The sequence below is a fragment of the Alosa pseudoharengus genome, unplaced genomic scaffold, assembly GCF_046254945.1.
Source record: "Alosa pseudoharengus isolate Yale_2024_CS ecotype anadromous, Long Island Sound unplaced genomic scaffold, YU_APseudo_1.1 YU_APseudo_1.1_scf_7, whole genome shotgun sequence".
Lineage (NCBI taxonomy): Eukaryota > Metazoa > Chordata > Actinopteri > Clupeiformes > Clupeidae > Alosa > Alosa pseudoharengus.
This window is the reverse complement of record NW_027468859.1, coordinates 39,155,669-39,170,559: the sequence shown is the minus strand read 5'-3', so window position 1 is coordinate 39,170,559 and position 14,891 is coordinate 39,155,669. Positions and strand designations below refer to the sequence as shown.

Genomic DNA, 14,891 nt, shown 5'->3' with positions numbered 1-14,891 from the left:
TTCATACCCCACGTGACTCTAAAGCCATTGCATTTCTCTAATTGTTAAGAAAACAATACCAATGAAGCCTAGAAGAGGAAATAAGAGAAAATGCTTTAATCCTTGCTTTCATTCACACAAATGGGACATTAAAAAAGTATTTTACAAAACCAAAATTTCACCCAGGGTAAACAAAAACGTGTTGTGAAAAATGGGTATATGGCTTACAGGGGTTGATACATGTCTGCTATTTTCCCTAAGCCTTTCGCTGACATTACCTCACCAGACTCAGGCAGCCTGTGAAGTAAAACTGAGGTCAACATTTGGAATTAATTAGAGATGAAGTGACACATGAAAAAGAGGCGAAGCCATACTCTCCCTCGAACAACATAAAGCTACCAGCACAGGAAGTGCGTTGGGGTTTACACAGGGGAGGAAGAATGTGGACCGTATGTGAGAAGTGGGACACGTCTATTTTCATAAGTCGAGGGAGAAAAGACTTCAGAGAGCAGGGAGCACACCCACATGAGCACCATGCAGCACAGGGCACAGGAGGCCACCTGGAGCTCACCTGGTACACTACCACACACTCACCAGCATTACCACACAGTCTCCTACACTCCTCTGCACCACAAGCACGTGGCCTCCTAGCTGCAAACATGGTGGACATGGTGGTGTGGGCATGTGGTACACGGGGATACAAAGAGAGGCAGCCACATGAGGGTGATAGGATGAGCTGGGGTGGTGGTGAGGAAGCAATAAAGGTCTCAGACACAGCAGACGCCAAACTTAAATCTGTGGATTTATTCTACACTGAAGCTCAGGGAATTGTGAATCCTTTCCCACAATCACTAGAGTCATTTCAAATGATTCAGCTTTAACTGATCTGTGACTTCAAAGAAATGGTCTGATTGGAGCCGGAGTGTTCCCTAGCACTTTCCACAGTAAACCGCCCATAACACACATACCAGAAATGGGAGATGATTCCTCTACGAACACTGCTCTCTGGTGGCAGAACAAATACTGTACACTTCAACACTATTGGGCAGCTTAAAGTAGAAATGCAACGGTGAGATAAATACATACAGTATTTATAGCATCAATTCATTATTTCATTATACCAAAATAAAAAACAATTAATAAAAGAAAGCAAAAAAAAAGCACGCTTTTACGTTAAATTGGTTACCTAGTACGCCTTTGTTTTTGCCATGGTGTGGGATCACAAGGTTGTTTAGCATGAGTTTAACATTGTACAGTTCAATGGAGCTCGAAAGTTTGGACAAACAGGCCAATTTCAGAACCGGATTACTTGGGAACGGCTAAACGTACAGAAGAATGCTTTACATCATTGCATTTGGTAATCATTGTATTTGGAAATCATTATTTTGATATAATGGGTTGTTCAAGTGTTGAGTGAAGTGTTACAATTCATGTGGTATCTGTGTAATGCGTCCTCCATGAGCAACGCAACAGAGAAGAATGGATGTGAATCTGGACGCACTTTGTGTCCGTCGCCCCCATATGGATATGGAGAGGCCAATCTTGCGTGATAAATGAGCGATTATTCCGCTAAATGTATCAACTGTTTTGAAATTATCTTATTGTATGCACATAGATATTAACATCATATTGTCACCTGGAACAATGTGAAATGTGAAATGTATAATTCAAAAAAGTATAACAGAAGCTGAACCATTCCGGGAACGTCATCATCTGCCTTGATCAAAGATGGCTGTGCCTTGGTGACAAAAATCTGAATTAGTAGCTCACTGTCCAGCAAAACCACTTAAAGCAACATTCATAACAGAACAATGATATGGTGAAGACATTGTGATGATGAGATGCAAGCAATGAAGGATTCTGATGACCCCATTCTAACTCTAATTATACATTATTTTCAGCAGCTCATTAGATCAGTGTTTATCTAGTTCAGCTAACTGAGCACATATGGTATTGAATCCAGATGACTATATACTGTATAAAGACACTGTTTTCAAAAAACCTTCAATTTAAAATAGTAGAACTAACCATGGATTTGCGGGAGGAATGACAGCCCAAAAATAGTGCAAAACATACTAAAAAAAGTATAGATATTTCAATGTATCCATAACCACACGTGTGTGTCACTTAGCCCTGTTCGAAATGACAAAACAATCTGTTTAGAAATGTATCACATACACTATGTTATATTCATTCTGACATATTGGCTCTCTAATTCAGGTTGTGACCAAAGCGACTGCATTTGCCAAGTCACGACAGGATGGTAAAGTACAGGCAGAAATGATGCCCTCTTCTGGACAACTGGGTGTTGCATCTAAACTAATGCACTAAATACAGTATATGAAGTGCAATGCAAATAGGCCACAACAGACACACAATTTCACACAGACATTTTGTGTTCGAAACACAATTAAACCATTGGAGTATTGCTTTTTCTTGATTATGTTTCATGTGTTTTAAAAAAGATAAAATCCAGTGGACATCATTGTTAAAATATGAAATGCACATCTAAAGTCTGTAGGCAGGGACTGAAATTAGCACCAGTCACCAGCCAAATGCTGATAAAAGTGGCAACAATGACACATGTGCATAAATGGCAGGTTGACTCACACTCAAAAATATAGTTTACATGTTTAATTCAAACAGTCCCACATATTAAATATGTAGATATTATTCTTGACTCCAATTTATCTTTCAAAAAACAAGTGAAAGGTTATGCAAACTACGAAATATAATCTGGCAAATGTTAGATATATAAGAAACTGTCTGACAACAACAACAGCAAAACTGTACATGAATGCCATGATCATCCACACCTAACAAACTGCATGACGAGCTGGACTCAGGCAAAAACTCTGAAGACCATTCTCTCACTTTACAAGCAAGCTCTCAAGGTATTAGACAGAAAACACGTGTCTTATCATCACTGTGTGGCTGTGTGAACATTCTAGGAGTGTCTGTTGATGCTTTATGTTGGATCTGTGAGGGTTGTATGAACGTTTGTGTGCTCCTCCTTGTGTATGTGCTTTTGTTTTTATCTACATGGTTGATGGCCAGTCCTGTATTGCTCTTTTCATGTGCTTTTGTAAAATATATTTTATTATTATTAACTTGGCATTTAAGAACAAGTTAATTGATGATTTCATAACATCTTGCCAAACGACTACAATTGATAATTAGCTGGCTGGCTAACACTTGAACATTTACAGAAATGTTAATGAATGTGTGTTGTCCTTATGTTATTCTTTGGGGCAGCCGTGGCCTACTGGTTAGGGCTTCGGGCTTGATACCGGAGGGTTGCCGGCCAACCAGTATGAAAAAATGTGGGCGGGGGAAGTGGTTGAGCACTGCTCTCCCATGCCCACATCCATGGCTGAAATGCCCTTGAGCAAGGCACCTAAACCCTGCTCCCCGAGCGCCGTTGTAGCAGGCAGCTCACTGCTCCGGATTAGTGTGTACTTCACCTCACTGTGTGTTTCCCTAATTTACGGATGGGATAAATGCAGAGACCAAATTTCCCTCAAGGGATCAAGAGTACCTATAAATAAATAGATGGTAAATTTCAGACACAAAATAATGATTTACTATTGAATGGACAGTGAATTTGACTGACATTTGTCATTTAGCGGGAAGATAATCACATTTTTAAAAGTGAATATTTAACTGTCTCTGGAGGTTCTATAGTTCCTACCCTAATTATCTAGTATGCATAGTGCTGCTACCAATGCAATGTTCTCTCTGCTGACTCCATGATGAGAGCTTGTCACTGCTGTTTGTCATGAGAGGATACTGGTATGAGCCACATATGACAGAAGTGAGGATGCTTGGCAATGGAATTGTAGAGCTAAGTGAGTATATCATGTGCTGAGTGGATCTTTGCCAGTCACTGTCAGATGTACACTCTATGACAAGCTCTCACCCCCTAGAGGTCATGCAAGACTCTAGTTGCAGAATACCTGAAAATATTTAACAACTACATTACTGGTCAAAAGTTTGGGGTCACTTAGAAATGTCCATTCCACTACATTATAGACAGAATACCAGCTGAGATCAGTTGCATTGTTTTTTGTTTTTTTAATCAGGGCAGCAGTTTTCAGATTACATTATGTGCTTACATACTGTAGTTGCAAACGGGTTCTCCAATGTTTTCTCAGTAGCTTTTTAAAATGATATCAGATTAGTATGTGCCTTGCAACATTGGATGAATGGTTGCTGATAATGGGCAATGTAGATATTGCATTAAAGATCAGCCATTTCTTTCTACAACAGTCAAGAACCTTTTGCAATTATGTAAGCACATAATGTAATGTGAAAACTGTTGCCCTGATTTAAAAAAAAAAAGGAAATCAGTCAGGTTACTGGTTATCCCCTTGCCCACTGGACCGGATGTGTTTAAACTGGAGGAATAATCTTGCAGAAACTCGGAACAGAAATCAATAGAGAACTATGATCTATTTTCATACGCCGTCGTACACAGCATGTCCAGCAGGTGGTGCTGTTGGGTGTTTATAGTTTCCTTCACTCTACACTATTTCATGTGGCCTCCCTCTCTACTCTCGTTGTCTCTATCTGTCTCCTCTCCATCACACACATACAGTACGCAAATGCAAAGGTGCAAAATGAAACATGTCACAACAATGAATAAATTATTGGAGCTCCATATGCTGACGTAATTGCAAGAAAAATGATATGCAACGTACACAGGTTAGTGTTTAATTATAATAATAATTTTATTTTTTTCATTGATTTAATGAGATTTTCTCAAATAAATAACATTACTGGGACTGAGGGTCATTTCTGCAGTGTCTCTTTCTATTCCCATTTCCTCCTGAGTTAAACATCCTCCAGACAACAGATGGTCAAAACTGAGGGGCACGCATATGGGGAGAGGAGAGGAGAAAGAGAGCCGGCAGTCTTTGGGTGGACACCGTTCCACAGCAGATCTTATCCTGCCCGGCTAACTGGACTGCATGTTCCATGAGAATCAAAGCTGAAAAAATGTCCAGCTTTACAAAAACATAATTTGCACTTTTTGTAAAGCACAGAGGCAATTTCCCTTGACCACCCACGATTGGTAAATGGACAAGTGCTGACGATTTTTTGAAGGTGGAGAAGCATTTACAGGAAATTATTATGACCGCCGCTAGCGAAGCTAGCGAAGCGGTCATATAGGGATTGTCAAAGTTTTTTTTTTTTTTTTTTTTTTTTTTTTTTCCCGTCATCTACTTCCTGAAATTTTGGTCAACGATACCCGGGGCACCGAAACACCAGGGCACATGAAATTTGGTGGGTATGTAGCCCCACTAGACTTTTACGGAAAAATTTCGTTTGGTCCCCGGGGGCCACTCCCCCTCCGCGCTGGGCCCCCCGAAACCCAAAAAATGCAGTTTTTCCTCAATAACTACCTGAACCGTGGCACCGAGGATGAATAAATTTTTATGGTATGTTGGTCTCAAGGGCCCACATCAACTTAGCCCATAATCACTCATTTGTGATTTGCACCCCCCCGGTAAAAAATGAAAATGCAATATCATTCTGCTTTAATCGCCCCTCTCTTCAGTAAAGACGTTCAGAACTGCACCAAATTGTATGTGTATGATTAACCTGACATTCTCTGGGGGTATGCCAAGTTTCGTAGAATTTCATCCATGGGGGGGTCTAAAAAATTAAGTTATGTGTACATTTAGTGACTCTACACTCATTGGCCTGTAGATGGTGGTGCACACATATACACATGCACACACACACACAGGCACCCACATACTATCGGTATTAGAACGGCCGATACATAATTACAAATTCAGTAGGATTAAAAGAAAACCAAAATAAATATTCATCATCATCATCATGGCTGCATTTCCAGTATTGGCGATAAGTAGTCGTTTGTCCACTAGATGGCGCATCGTTGCAGTGAGACGTAATTTTGTTGGAAGTTAATCTTAAATGGGTTGGAAAGACACTATGCTTCCTACAAGGACAAGACTGTAGGCTACAGTAGTTTACCGCAGAGAACGTCTAAGGGTAGGATGATTTCTGCATGACATGTAATTCCCATTTCCTCTTGAAGCCGAAATAAATCTGAGAATGTTTATCGGACATGCTTGTTTTTTACTGCAGGTAGGCTACGTTAATCCTATCAATAGCAGAACGTAGGTAAAATAATGTTACCGTTAGCATGGTTGAGTGATGGAGGCCAATTTGATTATTGATGTATTTGTAGAAAACCATAAATGCGTTTATAAGCTACCAAGCAAATCGATAACAGCACTAATTGTATCTTTCGACTGTCATCTCATTTGCTTATGACCATAACCTAGGCTACTAACAGGAGCTAAGTGAGTTAGCCACAACACGTTCGCTACGTGATGGTTTTTAATGGAAAATATATAGGCTACCTGAAAGATAACCTGTCTATGATCCCGTGATGATCTACAATCTCCATTTAAACCAGATGTTTTAGAGCGCACGTTGAGATGTATTCAGGGCAGGGCTGTACCTACACATATTTGTTGCACGTGCTACAAAAATCATTCTTTGCGATGAATGATTTAGTACCAACGTTACAAGGGTCAGATACAGTTTTGCCTATGGCTATTCCGTGAGACTGAGGCGCTTTTTGTTTGTTCGAAGTGCGTGTTTAGGGTGTGAGAGGGGAGTCGATGTGCTTTGATTCCAGCTTGGTAGTTGTAGTCTATGCGATTAAAAAAACACGTGTGTGTGAAGTATCCAAACAATGATAACGCTTTCATTATGGCTGCTTTAGCCACAGACCTTGAGCTACTGTACAGTGGGTTGGGTTCCGTTTAGAAGTGTCCACTTCATTCGCCCTTTCCGTGATTCACAGCTACGTGAAATGTATTACTACTGATATGCAAAACTATTAACTTTTTCGCCAAGAGGTGGCAGCTTGATACTGTAAGGTGTAAGCCATTGGTTCCAACGGAGATTTTATTTGGGTCGCCAGCATAGCCCAGCGACAATTTGTGTTGTGTAATAGGCCTAGCATAGGGCCTACCTTATATAGCTTATAGTTTGTTAACAGTCACGGTTTTGTCATAACTCCCTCTATGCATTTTTGCATTTAGAATAGCTCTAAAACCGGGGGGCGAACACGTCGCAGGGGGGGCGCCAGTGCGTGGATATCTCAATCGCAAAATTAAACAATATTTCTATCGGGCGCCTACCATGGACTAGGCTGGGTGAAAATCAAAAGATTGCGTCAAAAGATTGAGCTTAACCATTGACCTCATGGTTGCAAAATGCAAGGGAACATGAATCAGCATATTATTTGCACAAACAATAACGAAGAGTAGCTCTTCAACTTTGCCCGTTAAAATGTGTATGAACAGTCTCGCAACGCATTTCATGAAGGCCCTTTGGACATGTCAGTTATTTGCACCACTGGGAAAAACGGCATTTTGTTTTAGACTACTGGTATTTCATTTGTGCATTGACAATAAAGCTGAATATCATTTGAACTAGATGACTAAACTTATGCATATGTAGAAGAAGAAACATTCAGAAAAATCCATGACATGACCTCTCTTCTTGATAGCTGTTGAAAACTGCATGGAACTGACAGGGATTGTTTTGTTTAATAATAAATAAATAAATACATTATGCTGCTACCTTCTGCTTTTCCCAAATACAATGTAGCCTACAGGTGTACCTTTCATCAGTCCAGTGGAATGGATGGACTGTGATGAACTGCCCTACTTGTGATTGTTTAGAGATTTTAAAGGTTTTATAACAATGTTACAGATTTTTTGGCCCAGAAACAAATCTATTCACCTTTGCAGCGCCAGTAGGCTACTTTGTGTGCGGAATGTGTGCAAACACACATTTCAAACAAGCATACACAAAAGTTTCAAGAGTGGGGAATGGAGTAGAAGATGGAGACAAATTCATTAATATGATTTATTTTCGCGGAATGGATGTGCAGGACTGAGCGGCGGTCATATTTTGTACCGCTACGCGGTACATCTAGTTTCAAACCATTCTCACAAAATTTTTTTTTTTTTATCCAAGAACGTCCTACTGAACATCAGAGCAATTTCACCTGCGTAAGAGACAAGCTCCCTCAACTCCCTCTTCCAAACAGACACACCCAAACGTTCTGCAGCTCTGAGCTAAGTTAACCAAAACTCTTGGATACAGGAGACTGTCCCAATGTCTCATGTCAAAGGGAGGCTTCTCCACAAGCCTTCCTTATTTCAACCAGACAGACTGAGAGAGGCACACCATGCAGAAACACAGTCCCATTTAAAGAGCGATCACAGAATGGAGAGATCAACAGGAAATTATCCTCCAGACCAGAACCATTTTCAACCACAGGCAGGGCTAAAAAAGAGCTAACTGCCTTGCATCATTCCCAAAGCCCAAGCTGAAGTCTTGATACTACCAAAAACTCCTATAATGTTACTGAAGATCGCAGAACACCTCTAAGGTAGAGAGGTACAAGTTGTTGGACTAAGTTCAGTTAAAACGACTCTATTCAAGTGACTACATTTCTTATGCCAATCCAGGGCCATGTACTCATTTAGCGTGCACAACGGTTGAATGCTCAGCAAACAGAGTCAATGAAGCACATATCCTCACACTGAGAACTATAATCTTGTGTGTGTTTTCTAAAAATGCCTTACCTTACTTAACCTTCACCCATTTCCACTCTGCACATGTTTTCACATTGGGGAAACCACTCAATCTTTAAAATCGAGCCAAATTTAGAAACAGTACCGCAAAGAGCAGCCTATGGGGCACCAGCCACTATTTTCTTCCGTTGTGTGTGACAAACGGCAGGATTTATGACCAATGGTGGCAATAAGTATAAGATGTGCTCTGATGTCAATTCTTTGATTGATGGCGCTCCACCTGCACCCCCTGCATTGGGGGTGGTCAAGCCCAAATCATGTGACCGTCTGTCTGCTCTAGAATTTCCCTCCAAACTTTGTGTCTCTTTGTGAGGACGAGCTCCACAGCAGACACTCTGCAGCAGGCCCACTGAGTGGCCACAAGCTCCCTGCCTGCCTGCCTTGCTATGACGAGTCAGACGGATCACGATTATGCCTTTCCATTGGAGTGGCCTGCCATATGAATGACCCTGTTTGGTGACTCAGCATCACAAACTGACATCAAAACTGTTCTTTTCTTGTCCAACCACTCACTTTCCCTCTCTGAGTCTCTCTCCTTTCTTTTCTGTCTTTAGTGAACGTGGCACAGAGCAGCTTTCTACAACCATACTCTGATACAACGCAACATAATGAAAAGCCCTGGGAAAAGACCAGACTGGAAATAGGGGCATTTTATCATAGTTGTCAAACATTAAGGAGAGTTATTTCTAATTTAAAGTAAAAATCCTTCATGGATGAAATTATCTGGTTAACACTAAATACATTGCAATTTGGGTGGTTAAGTGTTTTCTTTTACTATCTATAACTTTGCCTTACCACAACTGACCTGATGCTTGTTGTAATGACTACCACTACACAAACAAAAAGTCAAATAAAGGAATTGGCCACATGAGAAATGAACAATGCATGGCAATGAAGAAACACAAGAGTGGTTTCTGGGATACCCATGTGGGGTGATGCAGGGAGCCGCTGACGCCAGTTGCACAGTCATGCCCTCTTTGAGGGGAAAGTGTGGACTTAGCCATCTGTCATTACACAAACCCAAGCTAGACATCAGTATGCCTGGGTGGGTCTAGCATTCTCCAAAAGCCTAGTACCTCGAATTGGATGCAATTGAGATTAATCTTACTGTGATCCCCGTAATGCGATCATAATGCAGAATTAATGTGGGAAATACATTTCAGAAGTATATATTATATCCTTATTTCCCACCATTTCACCAAGTCAAATTCCCTGTTCTGTTTTTTCTTGTGTGGAAAAAGAAAAGAAAAACTTGGCAATAAAATTATAAAATAAAATAAAATGGTTAAAAATCTCTATTGTAAACAGGAATGAATAACAATTTTATTTTATCTCCATGTAAGCCATCAGGGGATTAAAATGGTGTTACACAAAACAGAGACATATAAGTAAAATGTCTGCAATCGGTCTATGATATCTTAGATTAGAGGCTCACGACATCAGCTAGTCATAAATCATGCATTTCAAAGGAGTAACACAGGTTTAAATGCACGGAAATGTAATTAAGTCTCCCTTGCTAAATTAGCTAAAGAAGTGGTCCAAATGTCTGACCCACGTGCAACAGTAGGCAGCTGGTTCTGCACAATGAGTAAACCTCCCTCCTGACAGCGTAAGAGGCGTGCTAGCGACACACTCTAGCACCATGGGCTTTAGCCTCCTTGTTAGCACTCCCGCCTCCCATTCTGAGCCTCTGAGGATGCGAGTCCAAGTCCAGACGAGTGTGTTTACACGACACAGGGTGCAATGGTGACGTGAACCGGATGGGAGTGATGTTTTGGGGGGTGAGTGTAACATCAGTCAGCCAGTAGAGCACTGTACACTGACTAAACCTCCCTCTTGACTCCTTGAAAGACGTGTTAGCAATAGACGCTAGTGCTGAGGGGTTTTAGCCTCCCATTCCCCTGCCTCATTGGCTGCAAGTTTGGGTCCAGGAAACACAATGCAGGATAGGCATCCACCAGCATCAGTTCCTGGGGAGTCATCAGAAATGAGATGGGAGTCCCATTTTCTATCTATTTTTTACTCGCCGAATATTCAGTAGCCCTAGAAGCAAAGTTGACAGTGTTTCCACAATGTTACCCCAAGAGAAAGAACTGGAATTCTGACTGTGCAAACTCAATTTCAAACAAGGCCAACAAATGTCCAAGGAGACATTTCAAGGATGTTTGCGTAGAAGCTATATACATGAATCCCATCCTTCACCTATGGGTAGAGATTTGTGTTTAGTTGCAGGAGCCTTAGTTAAAGGATTTTTTAAAACAAAGTGCAAACTTCTACAATTGCATACTGAGGTACTGTAGGTGACGACAGCAGCAAACCATAAAAGAACAGGAATGATAATTCTGGAACGTCAAGAAAGGAACATCACAAAGGCAGTCTTCTCCACTAGACACTTTCAGTCAAATTACAGCCTGCTGAGCTTAGATGTGTCATTATAACACACTCCTTGGAACTGACCATGACAAAGCCTGGATTATAAAATACTGAAACGCAAGTGTGATCTGTGCACTGTTATCGGATTTCTGGAATAAGCCATTCTCCCCAACAGTAAAAACACACAGATCAACTTAATCGTGGGCTGTGCTATTTAAGTGTTAGGGGCAAAGCAAATAAAACATGAAGCAGAAACACACATACTGCCATTGAAAAAAGGGAGGGAAATGAAGGGTGGGTACAAGCACAAGCCCCTTCATCTGCTGCCAAGCTTCACAATTATTATACAAGAAAGGCATAAAACTCATTAACAGATCCTTGGCCTTCATTTTCAGACTTTAGACGGGCTGCTAAATGCATGGGAGAATCACACCATCAATGGCAAGAAATGGCGAAAACATACCATGTTGATATTTAACACAAACATACAGCAGTTGCATGACAAAACTACAGAGAGACCGTACAAATGTAAACAGAATGAAATCCTGCCTAGTTTGGGAAAACAAACTTCACCTCTCCCTCCTCACAAATAAATACCTCCCAAAACAAACGTAGAAAATGCTTTAGAAGTATGACAACCTAAGGCCTAACCTTGAAAGGCCTTGCTGGTCGATTTGGCTTTGAAGAGTGAGTTAAGAGGCTGTTGCTATTACAAAGCAAAACAAAATGTCAGGACTTATCTCAGACGCAACACAACACAGACCAAAACACAAACACAATTACCACACTATTTACATTCTGAGAAACAACTGTGTACATTCCCACCCTGACAAGAATTAAGCTATTTGAAATTGACACTGACTATAAATTAACGGTTTCGTCCTAAACTGACATCAACCCACAAATAGGTGAACCATATGGTTCACCCCATAAAAATAAAAATAAAATATTATAATATGTCTACTGAAGCTAACAGGTATTTTGATACTAAGGACTACCCCTCACTTGCCATTTGCACTGATAGGAGAATATCTGATGCACAGTGACCCAAATGGTTCCCTTCCTGCCTCTGGGAGAGGCTGTCTTTCCCAACAATGTGTACATCTTGTGTACTAAATCCCCTAATCTATCAACACTGTGGTGTGGGGCCTACTGCAAATACACTATGAACACAGACAGACACAAAAATGCTACAATTTCCACAGCATAACCCAGTTCCAAACCAGTTCCAAATCACCAAATGATAACAATCTTTACAATTTGCCTAGGTAATCCCACATATACAAAGTTGTAAATGTTGTACACAATGTATTACAATACAATTGTATACAATACTGCTGTGCAGCCATTTCGTATCATCTAATCTAATATCAGGTCAACATTGGTCCTTATACATTTTTAGCCTACCTATTCCTGATTTGCATCTTTGCATAGCAGTGGTCTTACAAGACATGGTTTCGTTATTGAAAACTTGAACAGAGGTATTGGCCTTCGGCAAAAATGATTATAATTCTTTAGGATCTAGTTGAGTCTATATCAAATTAATTCAACATTATGCACTTGCATCACCTATCTCCACCCCTTTTCCAATACCCAATAAAAAGACCAGTATATTTTCAATGCAAACCATTCTTAGCCGAAACAAACATCACTTTGCTAATTTGTGGATAAACAATGCAGACTTTCAGTTGCAAAATGGTTGCAGGGGAGACAGTTTTCCACCATCTTGACCCCTCTTCTGCCACATGGAATGCCTAAGGTAGATAGAAATAGAGAATGAAGACGTAAACAAAGAATGCCATAATTATGTGTGTCGCTTCCACTTGGGCTTTGAGGTCGGACATTTGTGCACTCCTTTGGTTTCTAATTGAGCGGAATAAGCTAAAATGGGGATGCTAGGAGAAAGATAAACTGGGAATGTATCTTCATGAATTAAAATAAAACAACACTTGCACCTATTTTAAGTCAGTTTTGCCCAGTTATCAAAAGGTCTTGATATCATAGTCATCATAGTCTATGGGTGAAATGCTAATTTCCAAAATGTACATACCACAAGAGCAGCATTTTCTCATCAATGATTCTTGTCTCAAAAATGTATTTTCTTTGTCTCACAAGAAATACAACAGCTCACTGATTCCTAAACAATAAGGATATATATGAATAGATTGAGAAAGAAATTCAAATGAAGCTGAGACTGAAGAGGAGCTATTTCTCAGGAGTTCAAAATAAGAAATTGGAGAACATGGTTAAAATCTCATACTGATTAAACTATGCTCAATTATGTCAATTATGCTCAATTATCAGGAGACATAGTGTAGACAAAGGAGATTTTTTCCTTTCCTATAGGCAGGAACACAAACTGGACAATGCACTGAGGTTACATCAATCTGTGAGAGTGAAAAGATTGACAAAATAATTTAGACTTTTTTCTTTTCTTTTGCAAATAAAGACTTTGAAAGCATACACATAAAATAAACCCAAATTTAGAAGTGTCGCAGTGCCAGTGAAAAACTCCATCCACCAGGCAGGGCTGCTGACGTATTGTTAAGCCTTTTCTTTCATCTTCCCCACTCAACCCAACTCCATAAAAATTACTATTAAATGGAAACTCTGCAACACAACTACTGCGCTGCTGTAAACATTTTCAGCCATGTACTTTTAAAATATTTATATTTTAGCAGACAGGGTCTTAACAGATTATTCCTCTAGCATCAGACATTTTTCTGTAAACTTGAAGGAAGGATGTGGTAAACAACTATTTTAGTGTATAAACTAGTTTGGCTTAATATGGTTGTCAAAGATGATGTTAAATGCTAAATTGAGTATATTTACAATCTTGAACAGGACATCCCCTAAAAAAACTACCAGAGTATAATAAACAAATTTAAATAGCACTCGAAAAGGAAAAATCTCTTGACTCTGCAAATCTCTGTGCTAAAATACTGAAATGGCCACAACCACTTTATGAAGTCACACTATAATTATTAAGTTGGGAGGATGGATACTTGATGGTTAGAGAGCCTGAGCCTGTGGCCTGCTTTAGGGCCTGAGTGATTTCAAGATGGTTGGACAAGGCTTACTGTGAGCAGCCAGCTATTGGTTTATTTGGGGATAGATAATTGAAGCCTTTATAATTGGGGAGGCCATGTCCCTTTTAATGTCAACATGGTACACTTCTGCAGTCTCACAGAGGACACAACTTTGTCAGCTTCAAAACATTACAGGTCCTTGTTTGGATTTGCAGTCTAACAGTTATTTTTGATGTGTGTTTCCTTTTCACGGCATCATAAATTTTGTTTTGTGGTACGAATCCAACACCATTTACACTGTTGTAATAAAAGCAGCCAGTGCAACACCAAAAAAAAACGACTTCTGTTTTCTGCATGACTTGGTATGGGACTTTGGTATTACAAGTACATGCATCAAATTTAAATTAAAAGAGCATTCTCAAAGAGACACACTACAGGAACAAAAGAGTGAAGTTAACAGGGGCTCTTCTGTCAATATATATCACAGTTGAGATAATCACTCAAATGTGTGACAGCACATAGGTTGGTCATGAAGGTCCTGGAATGAGGCTTCCTACTGCTGCATCTCTTTCACTCAAAGGCTGAACCAGCAACCTGACAAGACCACCTGCAACCTGACAAGGCCACCTGCAACCTGACAAGGCCACCTGCAACCTGACAAGACCACCTGCAACCTGACAAGGCCACCTGCAACCTGACAAGGCCACCTGCAACCTGACAAGGCTGAACCTGCAACCTGACAAGGCCACCTGCAACCTGACAAGGCCACCTGCAACCTGACAAGGCCACAGCCCATTTGAAATGTGAGACATACTATATGGTCATCATCTTACGACTTTGACTGTTGGCTGCTGAGGAC

The 14,891-nt window shown here is 40.3% G+C and overlaps 1 protein-coding gene across 1 annotated transcript in view; it reads right to left on the bottom strand.

Annotated features, from left to right (window-relative positions):
- The window catches only part of nt5dc1 (5'-nucleotidase domain containing 1), a 51,330-nt gene that overhangs the window by 20,486 nt on the left and 15,953 nt on the right, over positions 1-14,891 (bottom strand). The window lies entirely within an intron of this gene.